This window comes from Vespa crabro, unplaced genomic scaffold, assembly GCF_910589235.1.
Source record: "Vespa crabro unplaced genomic scaffold, iyVesCrab1.2, whole genome shotgun sequence".
Taxonomy (NCBI): Eukaryota; Metazoa; Arthropoda; class Insecta; order Hymenoptera; family Vespidae; genus Vespa; species Vespa crabro.
The window spans coordinates 2,339,144-2,357,301 of NW_025813595.1; positions in this window are offsets into that span (position 1 = coordinate 2,339,144).

An 18,158-nucleotide genomic window follows, 5' to 3' on the forward strand; every position below is an offset into this window, starting at 1 on the left:
ATAATAATAACTATAATAACGATAATAACAATAATAATAAGAACATTAATAGAACATTATAGTTATTAAAGATAATAACATGAACGATAATAACGACAATAGTAATTATAACAATAACGATAATAATGATAATAACGACAATAATAATAATAATAATAAATATGATAACTATAATAACGATAATAACGCTAAAAATAATAATAACGGTTATAATAATAATAATAATAACAATATTAACGATAACAGCGATAATATCGGTATAATTATAATATTATAATCGATAATTGCATTACTAGAAATAATAATAATAAGAATAATAACGATAATGAAGATAATAACGAAAATACTATTAGCCATAATAACAATAATAATAATAAGAATAACGATAATAACGATAATAACCTTAATAATAATAGTAGTAATAACAATAATAACGATAATAACTAAAATAACGGTAATAATAGTAACGATAATAACGTTAACATCGAAAAAAGTAATAACAAAATTAACGATAATCACATTAATAATAAAAATAAAAATAATAATAACGATAACATAAATAATAACGATAATAGTAATAACGATATTTTTGGCAAAAGTGCTAATAATAATAACGATAATAACGATATCAATAATAACAATAATAACGATAATAACGATAATAGCGATTGTAATGAGAATAAAGACAGTAATAAGAATATTAATAATAATAATAACGATAATAATAATAATATTAATAACGATAATTACTTTAACAACGATAATAGTAATAATGACGTTAATAGTTATAATCATAATAAAGATATTAGCGATAATATCAACAATAATAATAATAATAATAACCATAATAAAAATAATAAAAATAATAACTATAATAACGAAAATAACAATGAAAATAATAGTAATAATAGATATATTAAATTTAGTAAGGATAATAACGATTATAATATTATAATAATATTAACTATTATTATAATACTAAATATTAATAATTAATTATTAATAATATTAAGGTTAATAGGTATATTTATTATATTAAATTTAATAGTAATAAAAAAAATAACGATAAAAACGATATTAACGATAATAACAATAATAATAATGATAATAACGATAATAATAATAGCAATAATAATGATTTTTAATGTCAAGAATGATAAGAATAATAACATTTATAACCATTATAACATTATCAGCGATAATAATAACAATGACATTAATAATAATAATCATAATAAACATATTAACATTAATTTCAACAAAAATAAATCTGAAAATAATAATAATAATAATAGTAACCAAAAAAACGATAATATCGATAATAACGATTATAATAATAACGATAGTAACGATAATAAAGATAATAACGATAATAATATTAACGATAATATCTACATTATTGATAATATTAACTACGAAAATTTTGATAATAACGAAAATAAAATTAATAACAATATAGATAATATCAATATTAACGATAATATTGATAATAACGATAATAACAAAAAAAATAATATTAATAATTACATTAATAACAATAATAGGCATAAAGACGATTTTAACGAAAATAATAATAACGATAATAACAATAATATCGATAATATTAATATCAATATTTACGATAATTTGGATATTAATAATTGTTATAATAACAATAGTAACGATCATAAAGATGATAGCGACAATAATAATAACGATAATACCGATATTAATAATAATAATATTAATGTTAGTAACAATAATAATGATAACGATGTTCATAATAGTTATAATAAAAACGAATACAACGTTACTAACAGTATTAATGATAATAACGATAATAACGATAATAAAAGGAACAATAACAACGATATTAACATAAATATTAATAACAATTGTAACGTTAACAACGATAATAAAAAAAATTATAATAATAATAATAACGAAAGTAAAGATAATAACGATAACAATAATTACATTAATAGTGATAATATCAATTATAATAATAATATTAACGATAATATAAGTCATAATATTAATAGTAATAACATTAAAAACGATAATAACGATAATAAAGATAATAACAATAATAATAATAATAATATTAATATCAATAATAATAATAATAACGTTAGTAACGATAATAACGATAATAAAAATAATAACCATAATAATGATAATAACGGTAATAAAAAAAAATAATAACGATTTTAACGAAAATAGTGTTAACAATTGTAACGAAAACAACGATAACAACATTAATAATAATAATAATAATAGCGAAGATAAGTATGATAACGTTGAAAACTATAATATTAATAATAATAATATCGATAATAACGATACTAATGATAATAATAATACTAAAAATAACGATAATAACGATATTAATGCCAATAACGATAATAACGATAATAACGATAATAACGATAATAATTAAAATCATATTAAAGATATTAACGATAGTAGCGACAGTAGAATAATAATATTAATAACAATAATAACAATAATAACGATAATAGAAATAATAATTATAACGATATTAACGATAATGTCGTTAAAAATAATAACAATATTACCGATAAAATCGATAATTATAATTATAACAATAATGATAATAAGTATAATAAAGAAAATAGCGATTATGATAATAACGAATAAATTGATAACAACGACAATAATGATAATTGCAATAATAACGATAATAATGGTAATAGAAATAACAATAATGACGATATTAAAGGAAATAGTAATAACAATAATAACGATAACAACGTTAATAACATTAATAATATTAATAATAATGTCGAAAGTAGGTATAATAACGATGCCATCGATAGAAGTAGTAAAAATAAGAACGATAATAAAGACAATAACGATAATAATAATACTAATAATAACGATAATAACAATAATAATAATACTAATAATAACGATAATAACGATAATAATAATATTCGTATTAAAAATAATAACGATAATAAATATACTAACGATAATAGCGATAATAGTAATTACAAGAACAATATTAACGATAATAACTATAATAAAAATTATACTAATGACGGTAATAACGATAACAATCATAATAATGATAATAACGATAATAATGAAAATAAAAATGATAATAATAGTAACAATAAAAATACTAACGATGTAAAAGTTTCTAACGATAATAATAATAACAAAAATAACGATAATAACTATAATGATGATAAGTTCGATAATAATTTTAATACTAATAAAAACAGTAACGACAATAAGGACAATAACGATAATAGCAGTAGTTATATTAACAATATTACGAAAAATTACTATAAAAACGATAATAAAAGCAATAATAGTAGTAATAAGAAAAGTAATAATTATAATTGAGATAAAAACGATTTTAACAATCATAATAATTGCAATAATTACGATAATATCGATAATAATAATAACAATATGAACGATAATATCGAATATAATAATAACATTAATAACTATAATAACGATAATAACGATTATAAAGATAATAATAATAATAATAATAATAATAATAACAATAATAAAGATAATAATGACGCAATAATAATAATAATAATAATATTAATAACGATAATAACGGTAATAACGATAAAATCAATAATAACAATAGTTAGAATACTAATAACAATAATAATGACATTTACGATATTAACGATAATAATAATACTTATAATAACATTATAAAAATAATAACGATAACAACAATAATAACGATATCTATAATAACGATACTAAAGACAATAATAATAATAATAATAATATCGATATTAACTATAATAACGATAATAACCATAATGGCGATAATAACGGAAATATCGGTAATAATAATAATAATAATAAAACTGATAACGACAATAACGACAATAATAATAATAATAATAATAATAATAATAATAATAATAATAATAATAATAATAATAATAATAATGATACTAACGAAAATAGCAATAATAGCGATTCTAATAATGACAACAATAAATATAATAACGATATTAACAATATTAACGATAATAATAATAACAATAATACGATAATAACGATAATAATAATAACAATTATAACGATAATAACAATAATGGAGAAAACACCGATAAAAATAATTACAATAACGATAATAAAAATAATAACGGTAATAATAGTAATAACAGTAATAATAGTAATAATAGCAGTAATAACGATAATAACGATAATGACGATATTAATAACAGTATTAATAACGATGATAAGGATAATGACGATAACACAGATAATAATAATTACATTAATACCGATAATAACGATAATAACGATTATAATAATAATGACAATAACGGTAATGGTGATTAAAACGATAATAACGATATTAACATAATAAAAATAAAGATAATCTCGAAAATAATGGTAATAATAATAAAATTAATAACGATTAAAACGACAAATAATGATAAATTTAATAACAATTATAACGATAATAACGACAATAACCATAATAACAATAATGAACAAAAGAACAACAGTAGTAATGATAATTGCGATAATAATGGGATTAATAATAGTAATAATATCATTAATTACAATATTGAAGATAATAACCGTATTATTGATAGTAACGATAATAAAAATAATAATATCAACAATTATAACGATAAGAACGTAAATAATAATAACGGTAATAACGATAATAAAAAAAATGTTAATAACGATAATAATTATAAAAATAATAATGATAATAAACATAATTACGCTAATAAAGATAATAATAAAAATAATAATAATAATAACAATAATAACGATTATATCGATACTATCGATAATAACCATAATATTGAGAATAATAATGATAATAACAATATTAACTAAAATATCGATAATAACAAAGATAATAATAATAATAACGATAATAAAGAAAATAACGATACAAAAAATAATAATAATGATAATGAAGATAATAATAATAATAATAATGATAACAAGAATAATTACGATAATATCGATAATAATTATAACAATAATAACGATAAAATCGATAATAACGGTAATTAATAATAATAATATTAACGTGAAGGACGATATTAACGAAAATAATAATATTATTCTTAACGATAATAAAGATAATAACGGAAATATTATTCGAAATAATAACAATAATAACACAAATATTGATAATAACTATAATATCGATAAAATATTAACGTTAATAACGACAAAACAGATAATAAGTACGATAATAACGATAATAATAATAGTAATAAAAACGATAATAACAATAATAACGTTAATAGCGATAATAATAATAATATGATTATTAATAAAATCGACAATGACGATACTTACGATAATAATAGTAGTAATAAAAGAACTAATGTAAATTAGAACGTTAATAATGATAATAATGATAATAAAAACAATAATATCAACAATAATAAAGGTAATTACCTAAATGAAAACAAACGGTAATAACGGTCATAACAAAAAAACCGTAATAACGACAATGATAATATCAATAATAACTTTAATAATAATAATAACGATTTTAACTATAATAATAAAAGTAATAATAATAATAAAAATAATAAAGATAATGACAATAATAGCAAATAATGTTGATAATAATGATATAATAAAAATAATAATAATAATAACAATAATAACGCTAATAATGATAATAATACAAATAATAATAATAACATCAATAATAACGATAGTAAGGATGATAATAATAATAATAATATCGATAACAGAGATAATACCCATAATAATAATAATAATAATAATAATAATAATAATAATAATAATAATAATAATAATAATAATAATGATAGTAATGATAATTACGAAAATAATAGTTGTAATAATAACACTAATCAAATTAAAAAAGGTAATAACGATATTAATAATGATAATATTAACAATAATAACGATAATGAGGATAGTCACAATAATAACGATAATAATGACGATAATATCGATAGTAACAATAATATTGATTATAAGGAAAACAATTATAAAAATAATAATGATAAATCGATAATATCGATATTAATAATTACAATAATAACAAAAATAATGATAATAATATAATAACGAAAACAATAATAAGGATAATAAAGGAAAAAAACGTAATAATAATAAATATAATAACGATAACAACGATATTAACGATATTAACTATTATAATAATAACAATAATAAGGATAATACCGAAAATAAAGATAATAATAATAAATATAATAACTATAACAATGATATTAAATATTATATCGATAATAATAATAATAATAGTAAGAATAATAATAATAATAAAAGGAAAAAAGATAATAACGAAAATATTAATAACAATAGTGACGTTAATAAAGATAATATTAATAATAATAAAAAACAAAATTTACGATAATAACAATATTAATAGCTATAATCATGATAATATCGATAATAATAGTAATAAAAGCATAGTATAATAACGATAATAATAATAATCATAATAACGATAGTAGTAATAATAATACTAACAATTATATCGATAAAATCGATAATAATAATAATAATAATAACGATAATAACGATAATAACGGTAATAATCATAATAATAATATTAATATAAAAGGTAATAACTATAATAATGATAAGAATAATTATAATAATGATAATAAATTTAATAGCAATAATAATCCTGATAAGCATTAAAATAACGATAATAACGATAATAACGAAAGTAATAGTTATAATAATTACACTAATCACGATAGAAAAAAATAACAACGTTATTAATAATAATAAAAAAATAATAACGATAATAAAGATAATAGCTATCATAATAACGATAATAACGATAATAATGGTAGCAGTAATAACAAAAATTATAATAATAACGATTATAAAGATATTGAGTATTACAATTATCAAGATAATAATGATTAAAACAATAATTTTAATAATAATAATAAATATGATATCAATATTAACAGTATAATATACTAATAATAATAATAACTATAGTAATGATAATATCGATTATAATAGTAATAATAATAATAATAATAACGATAATAACAATAATAACGATATTAATGATAATAATAAAAAAGGTAATAACAATATTAACGATAATAACGATAATAATAACACAATAATAACGATATTATCGATTATAATGAAGATAAAGATAATATTTATAACATTAATAACGATAATAAATATATTAACGATAATAATAATAACAATAATAACGATAATATAGATAATACTCATAACAATATTAAAGATAATATCGATAATAATAGTAATAATGGTAACAATAATAACTATAATAACGATAATAACGATAATTATACTAACGATAAAATCGAGAATAGTAATAATAATAATAATAATATTTACGAAATTATCGATAAAAATAATAATTATAATAACAATAAATGCGATAATAAAGAAAATAACGACAGTAACAATGACGATAATAACGATAATAATAATTACAAAAATATATATATTAACAATAATAATGATAATTACGACAATGTTAATAATAATAATAACGATAATAACGATATTGTCGATAATAATAATAATTAAAAATATAATAACAATATTAATGATAATAACGATAATAGTAATAATTTCGATAATAATAATAATAATTACAATAATAACGATAATTACAATAATAATAAAAACAATAATAACGGTGAGAACGATAATGAGGAAAATAATAAATACAATATAACTATATTTCGATAACAACGTATAATAATAATAACGATATTAACGGAAAAACCATAATAATAACAATTATAAAGATACTAACGATTATAATGATAGTAACGACAATAATAATATTAATAACAATAATAATGATAATAACGATATGAACAATAATAATATTAACAATAATTTCGATAACAACGATAATAACGACAATTATAATAGTTATATTTCTATAATATGGATTATTACGAAAGAACAACAATTATAGTAACAATAAAAACAAATAATAATGATAATAATGATAGTAATAATATTAATAAGACCGGTAATAATAATAATATCGATAATAATAGAAGTAATAATTACAAAAATAACAAAAATAACGATATTGATGATAACAATAATAACGTTAATAACGATAATATCGATAATTATAATAACGATAAAGACGACATTTGTAATAATAATTATAACGATAATAACGGTAATAACGAAAATAATAATAACGATTATAACAATAATAACGAAAATAACGATAATAACATTAATAACTACAATTATAATAGTTACAATAACAGTATAAAGGATAATATCGATATAATAATAACGATATTTACGACAAATGTAATAATAATAATAACGATAATAACGATAAAAAGATAATAATAATAATAATATTGACGATAATAACGGTAATTACGAATAATGATAATTATGATAATAACATGAGTAATAATAACAATAATAACGATGATATCGATAATGAGTATAATAAAAATAATATTATCAAATATATTGAGGATAATAACGTTAACATCGATCATATGAACAATAATATCGTTAATAACGACAATAACGATTATGACAAAAACTATATAACAATAATTAAGATAATAACGGTAATAACAGTAAACATATTAATAATAATAAGAATATTAACAATAATATCGATAAAAACGATTTCAACGATAATAATTGGAATAATAACAACAATAATAACATTAATAACTATAATAAAGATATTAACCATACTAATAATAACGATAATAACTATAATATAGATAATAATAATAAGAACGATGACGATAATGTCGGTAATAATAAGAAAAATAATAATAACGATAACAACGATAATAACGATAATAATAATTATTATAATAATAAAAATAATTATAATAAAAGTAATTGCGATTATAATTATAATAACGATAATAATAGGAATATTAATAAAAATAATAATGATAATAACAATGATAACGATAATAATAATAAGAATAATAAAGATAACAACGCTATTACCGATAACATAGATAATAATAATAATAATAGAAACAATAATAACGATAGAAACGATAATAACTATAAACTAATATCGATTATAACGATAATAGTAATAATAATAATATCGATAGTATCAATAATAACGAAAATAAATATATTAATAATAATAATAATAATAATAATAATATTAATAATAATAGGCATAATGATTATAATAACGAAAATAACTGTAGTAATGATAATAATGTTAATAACGTTATAGACAGTAAAAAATATAAAAATAATAACGTTAATAACGATAATAACGACAATAGTAATAATAATAATAACAACGATAATAACGATAATAACGATGTAAACAGTAGGAATAATAAAAATAAAAACAATAATAACAATAATAACGAATATAACGATACTAATAATAATAATAATATTGCTTATAATGCTATAAACGATAATTACGATAATAATAATAAAATCAATAAAGATTATAACGATAATAATTATTATAATAATAAGTATAATAACGAAAATAATAATACAAACGATAATAATACTAATGATTATAACCATAATGACGATAACAATGATAATAATAAATACAGTAATAACGATAATAACGTTTATAACGATAATAATAATAACAATAAAATTGATATTAACGACATTAATTATAATAACTATAATAATAATAACAAAAATATCTATTAAAACGGTTATAACAATAATAATAATAACAATAATGACGATAATAACGATAATAATAACATTAATAATAGCGATAATAACGATAAAAACGATAATAACGATAATAATAATAATTATAATAATAATAATAATTATAATAATAATAATAATTATAATAATAATAATAATAACAATAATATTCACCACATTAATAACAATAATAACGGTTATGTTAAGAATAATATTAATAATATTAGCGAAAATAATGATAATAACGATATAATCGATAATAATAATCACAATAATAACGATAATAACTACAGTAATGATAATAATAATAATAATTATAACGATAATAACGATGATTTCGATAATAACAATATTAATAAGAGCGATAGTAACGTTAATAGTAATAACTATAATTTCGATATTAATGATATTAATGAAAATAACTATAATAGTAATAATAAATATAACAATAATAACGATAATAATGATAAAAATATTAACGATAATAAAGTTAGTTATAGCAATAATAATAACAATAATAACCATAACAAAGATATCATTAATAACATAATTAACGATAATGCCGATAATAACGTTAATAATAATAATAATAAAAATTATAATAAAAACTATAATAACGATAATAATTATAATAACGATAATAACGATAATAACGATAATAACAATATTAGTAATAATAACCACGAAAATAACGATAATAACGATAACAATAATAATAACATTTACAATATAAATAATTACAATAGTAACGATAATAACATTATGACGATAATAATAATAATAATATTAACGATAATAGCGATAATGAAGATAATAACGATAATAAGGATAATAACATTATAGATATTAACGATAAAAAAGACAATAAAGATAATAACAATTAAAATTATAAAGATATTAATGAAAATAATGATAATAATAATAACAATTATAACAATAATAACGATAATAATAATAATAATAATAATAACATTAATAATAATATTATGGATAATAACGATAATTACGATAATAATAACAGTATTAATAACGTTGATAAGGATAATAACAATAACATCGATAATAGTAATATCAATAATATCAATAATAATTATAATAACGATAAGAAGGAAAATAATAATAATGATAATAGTGATAACAAATATAATAACGATAGTAATAATGACAAATATAATGATAATAACTGTAATGATGATAACAATAATAACGATAATTACGATAATATCGATAATAATATTAACATTATTAACGTTCATAACGATAACAGTAATAATAATAATAACATGTATAACGATAATAACGATAATAATAATACTAACAGTAACAATAATAACGATAATAACTATAACAACGATGATAATAATAACGATAATAATTTTAATAACGATAATATCGATACTAACGAAAATTACGATACTAACGAAAATAACGATAATAATAATAATAAGAATAAAAATAAAAACAAAATAACAATGATTATTAGAACAATAGTAACGATATTAAGGATAATAACTATAATGATTATAACAATAATGACGATAACAACGGTAGGAACGATAATAGTAATCTTAATAATAACGAAAATAAGGATAATGACGATAACAACTATAATAATAATAATAATAATAATAATAAAGAAAGTAAAGATATTAACGTTATTAACGATAATAACAATAATATCGATAAGAATAATACGATTATAACGATTACAGTAATAATAATAATATCGATAGTAACAAAAGTAAAGATAATGACGATAAAAAAAAATTATAATAACGATAAAAACGATGTCAACGATAACAGCGATAATAATGTTAATAACAATAATAATAACAATAATAACGATAATAACAATTATAGTGAGAACATTAATATTGATAATAACGGTAATAACTATAATAATAATAATAACATTATTAGTGATAATAACTATAAAAACGATATCAAATCGATAATAAAAATATTTATAATAATAACGAAAATAGAGATAATCACGATGAGAACGATAATAATAATAATAATGATAATGATAATAACGATAATAACGAGAATAACCATAATATCGATAATAATAACAATAATAACGATAATAACGATAATAACAATTATAATAGAAGTATTAATAACTATATTAAGAATAATAACAATATAAACGATAATAACAATAAAAATAGTAGTAATATAAAAATTAATAATTATAATAACGATAAAAACGATTTTAACGATAATAATAATGACGATAAATAGGATAATATTGATAATAATAATAACAATATTATCGATAATATCGATTATAATAATAACATTAATAACTATACTTACGAAAATAACGATTATATCGATATTAAAAATAAGAGTAATAATAACCAAAATAAAGATATTAACGCCACAATAATAATAATAATAATAACGATAATAACGGTAATAACGATAGAAATAATAGAAAAATAACTATAATAACAATAATAATGTTAAAAAAGATAAAAAAGATAATATCGTTAATAATAATAACGATATTAACGATAATATTGACAATATTAAAGATAATAAAGATAATAATGTTAAAACAATAATAATTATCATAACAATAATAGTAATAACGTTAATAACGATATTAAAAATAAAAATAATAATGATAATATAGATAATAATAAGAAAATTAATAACATTAATAACGTTAATAACGATAATAACGGTAAAAATAGTAGAATTGATAACTGTAATAACGATTAAAATGGAAATAATAATAATGACAATTTCGAAAGTAACGATAATAGCGGTAAAAACGCTAATAAGTGATAATACTAGCAATGATAATAATGGTAATTACGATGATAACAATAATCATAATAGTTATAATAGCATTATGACAATAATAACGATAACAACAATGATAACGATATATAAAATAACGATAATAAAGACAATAATAATAACAATATTAATATCATTTATAACAATAATAACGATGATAACCACAATGACGATAATAACGATAAAATCGATAATAATAATAATAATAATAACAGTAATAACGATAATACGTTAATAACGTCAATAATAATAATAATAATAATAATAATAATAATAATAATAATAATAATAATAATAGTAATAATAATACCGATAATAAAGATAATGACGACAATAATAATAATAATAATAATATTAATAATAATAAAGATAATGACAATAATAACGATAATAATAATAATAATAACAATAATATTCACCACATTAATAACAATAATAACGGTTATGTTAAGAATAATATTAATAATATTAGCGAAAATAATGATAATAACGATATAATCGATAATAATAATCACAATAATAACGATAATAACTACAGTAATGATAATAATAATAATAATTATAACGATAATAACGATGATTTCGATAATAACAATATTAATAAGAGCGATAGTAACGTTAATAGTAATAACTATAATTTCGATATTAATGATATTAATGAAAATAACTATAATAATAATAATAAATATAACAATAATAACGATAATAATGATAAAAATATTAACGATAATAAAGTTAGTTATAGCAATAATAATAACAATAATAACCATAACAAAGATATCATTAATAACATAATTAACGATAATTCCGATAATAACGTTAATAATAATAATAATAAAAATTATAATAAAAACTATAATAACGATAATAATTCTAATAACGATAATAACGATAATAACGATAATAACAATATTAGTAATAATAACCACGAAAATAACGATAATAACGATAACAATAATAATAACATTTACAATATAAATAATTACAATAGTAACGATAATAACATTATGACGATAATAATAATAATAATATTAACGATAATAGCGATAATGAAGATAATAACGATAATAAGGATAATAACATTATAGTTATTAACGATAAAAAAGACAATAGAGATAATAACAATTAAAATTATAAAGGTATTAATGAAAATAATGATAATAATGATAATAAAGATAATAATAATATCGAAAATAACGACAATAGTAATAATAATAATAACGATAATAATTATAATAACGATAACATCGGTAATAATAAAAACAATAATATCGAAAATAACGATATTAACTATATAATAATAATAATAATTTCGCTAATTAGGTTAATTACGAAAATATCGGTAATAACCACGATAACGGGGAAATCGATAATTAACAATATAATCGATAATAACGATAATAAAGACATTAAATGTAATAATAATAACGATAATAACGATAATATCGATAATAATAATAGCGACAATGACGACAAAAGTAATAATAATATAAATGTTATTAACGAAAATAACGATAATAGTAATTATAATAATAACGATAATAACGATAATAACGCATAATAATAATTACAACAATAAAAATAGTAATAATAAAAATAATAACGATGATAACGATATTGACGATAATAATAAAAATATTAACATCGATATTAAGTATAATAACGATATCATCGAGAATAATAAAAATAATATCGATAATAACGATTATAACGATAATAAAATTAATAATAATATCGATAATAGCGATAATAACAATAATAAAATAATAATAGTAATAAAAATAAAGATAATATCGATATTAACGATAAATTCGATAATAATTATAACAATTATATCGATAAATACGATTAGAAATATAATACTATTAACAATAATATCGCTGACAACTATAATAACGATAATTATAACAATTACATATAGATAATAAGGATTATAATGATAAGAACGAACATAACTATATAAAAGAAAATAACGGCAAATATAATAATAATAATAGCGAGAATGACGATAATGACGATAATAACGATAATGATAATAATAAGGATTATAATAATATCGATAGTAACGATAATGGTAATAATAATAATAATGATAATAACGATAATAAAAATAATAATAATAACGATAAAAGCTATAAATGCCATAATAATAATAATAACGATAATAAGGGTACTAACGATAACAAAGATAATATATATATCAATAAAAACGATTATAACGATATTAACGATAATTGTGATAATAACAATAAGACCGATAGTAATCATAGGATAATAACGAATACTGTAATGATAATATTATCGATAGTTTCAATAATAACGATAATGACGTTAATAATAAAAATAATAATAAGGTAATAACGATATTAATGACAAATACGATGATAATGATAATAACAATAATAATAAAAATAACAATTACAAAAATAACGATAATAACTGTAAGAATGAGAACAATAATAACGATCATAGCGTTAATAACGATAATAATAATAGCAATAATAGCGATAACATCATTAATAACAATAATCGTAATAATAACGATAATAGTGGTAATAACGATGACAACGATAATAATAATAATAGTAATAACGATAATAACGATATTAACGAAAATAAGGATAATAATAATAACAATAATAACTATAATAACGATTATAATGATAATAACTATAATAATGATATTAACAATAAGAATAAAAATAATAATAAAGACATTAAATTTATGAACGATAATAATGATAATAACGATACTAATAAAAATAATGATAACAATAATAAAGAAAAAAACGATTATAATCATAATAACTATAATAATGATATTAACATTAAGAATAAAAGTAATAATAAAGACATTAACGTTATGAACGAATATAACGATAATAATATTAACTATAATAACGATAATAACTATATTAAAAATAACAATAATATATGAAAACAAAGATAAAACAACAATAATAATAGTGTAACATAGCAAAATAAGGATAATAACGATAATAGCGACAATAATAATAATAATAATAACGATAATACCGATAATAACGTTAATAATTCTAGTAATAATAACTATAATAACGGTAATAACTATTTTTATGAAAACAATAGTAACGATAAAATCGATAATGTCGATGATAATAATAATAATAACAGCGATAATAACGATATTAACGATAATAACTATAATAATAATAGCAATATTTACGACAATAACGATATAAATGATAATAACGATAACAACGGACACAAAATAATAATAATAGAAATAATAAAGGTCATAACAATATTAAACATAATATCGTTAGTAATAATACTAATAATAACGATAATAACGATTATAATGATAATAACGTATATTACATTAATAGAAATAACAATAATAACGATAAAAGCGATAATAATAGAACTAATAATAACAATGTAAACAATAATGACGATAATAACGAAATAACGATAATAACATTAGTAATAATAACAATAATAAAAATAATAACGATAATAATGACAATAATAATAGCAATATTCACATTAATACCGATAATAATAATAATAACATCTATAACGACAATGACGATAAAAACGATAATAATAATAACGATAATATCGAAAATAGTAATAATAATAATAACGATAGATAAAATAATAACGATAAGGACAATAATAATAATAATAATTATAAAGATTATAACGATAATTACAATAATAACGATAATAATAATAAAATTAATATCGATAAATACGTAAATAACTATAATAATAATAGCATTAATAACGACAATAACGATAATAATAATAATAATAGTAATAACAATATTAAGGGTAATAACGATTATAACGATAATACTAATAACGATGACAACGATAAAAACAATAATATTAATATTAATAATAACGAAAATAAGGATAATATCGATAACAACGATACTATTAATAATAATTATCAAGATAATAACATAATTAACGATTACATCGATAAAATGATAATAACATTACTAATAATAATAAAAATAACAATAAAAACGATAAGAACACTAATAATGAGATGAATATGAACGATAATAACAATAATAAGGATAATAATAATTACAATTATAACGATAACAACGACAATAACAATAAAAATAATAATAATAATATCGAAAATAACGATAATAACGATGTCAACGATAATAATTATAACAATAATAAGGATAATAACGATGAAACGATAAATATAATAACAACAATAAAGATAATAACGATAATGACAATTATACGGATTATAATAATACGATAATATCGATAATAGTAATAATAATAAGAACGATAATGAAGATAAAACGATAAAAATGATAATAACTATAATACCGATAATTGCAATAATAACTGTAATAATAATAGCAATATTATCGTTAATCATGATAATAAAGTTAATAACAATAATAACGAAAATAACAATGAAAATAGTTATAATAATAAAGATATTAAAGATAGTAACGCTATGAACGATAATAATAATAACAATAATTACAACAAAACCATATTAACGATAATAACAATAATAATAAATATAATAACGACATTAATAATAATAATAATAACAATAATAACGATAATAACAAAACTAATATAAAGAATAATAACGATTATAATGATAATAACGATAATAATAATAGCAATAATGACGATGTTAACGTTAAGAACGAAAAAAATAAAACCTTAAATGACCATTATAACATTATCAATGATTATAATAATAATGACGTTAATAATAATCATCATAAAAAAGATATTAACGATAATAACTACAATAAAAATTATAACAAAATAATAATAATATTAGTATCCACAAGAACGTTAATATAGATAATAACAATTATAATAATAACGATAGTAACGATAATATCGATCATATTAAAAACAATATTATTGATAAGATCGATAATAATAATAATAATAATAACGAAAATATCGATAGTAAAAATAATAATGATAATAAAGTTAGTAAAGATAATAACTATAATATCGACTATAACAATAATAATAATTACGATAATCACTATATATACGATAATGACGATAATATTAATAACGATAATAACGATAATAACGTAAATAACGACAATAATAATAGAAATAATAACAATAACAACGACAATAGAGATAATAACGATAATATCGACATTATTAATAATAATGACAACAATAATTATGATAATAATGTTCGTAAAACTAATAAAAATAAAGATAATAACAATATTAACGATAATAACGATAATATCGATAATAAAAATAATAATAGTAATAGCAATAATAACGATAGTGACGATAATAACTATAATAGCAATAATACTAATAACGATAATAACGCTAATAATAATAATGATAATAACAATAAGGTCGATAATATTAATAACAATATTCTCGATAATATCGATATTAATAATTGTAATCATAACAATAATAACGATCATAACGATAATAGCAACTATAATAATAACGATAACAACGACATTAATAATAATATTATTACTGTAAGTAACAATAATATTGATAACGATGTTTATAATCGTAATAATAATAACGTTTATAATGGTTCTGACGTTAATAATGATAATAAAAATAATAACCATAATAACGATAATAATAACATTATTACTAATAACAATAGTAACGAT